This window comes from Magallana gigas, chromosome 9, assembly GCF_963853765.1.
Source record: "Magallana gigas chromosome 9, xbMagGiga1.1, whole genome shotgun sequence".
In the NCBI taxonomy this organism is placed as follows: domain Eukaryota; kingdom Metazoa; phylum Mollusca; class Bivalvia; order Ostreida; family Ostreidae; genus Magallana; species Magallana gigas.
In genome coordinates this window covers 43,586,581-43,586,783 of record NC_088861.1, presented here as the reverse complement: position 1 = coordinate 43,586,783, position 203 = coordinate 43,586,581, and positions in this window count along the sequence as shown.

Genomic DNA, 203 nt, shown 5'->3' with positions numbered 1-203 from the left:
TTTTGTTATACAAAGTTTTATTCATTCATTTTCTTAAAAAAAAAAAACATTAATTGCGGGGATAAATGATTCATGTTAGATAACACGTCAGGCCTGTAAACAGAATGTTACGACATCGTAACGAGGCGTTCTTGAATTTACAATCGCAATTTGTCAAAAGAGTTAATTCAGTTAAAATTCATTTCTGACTTAAGCCTCGGTCA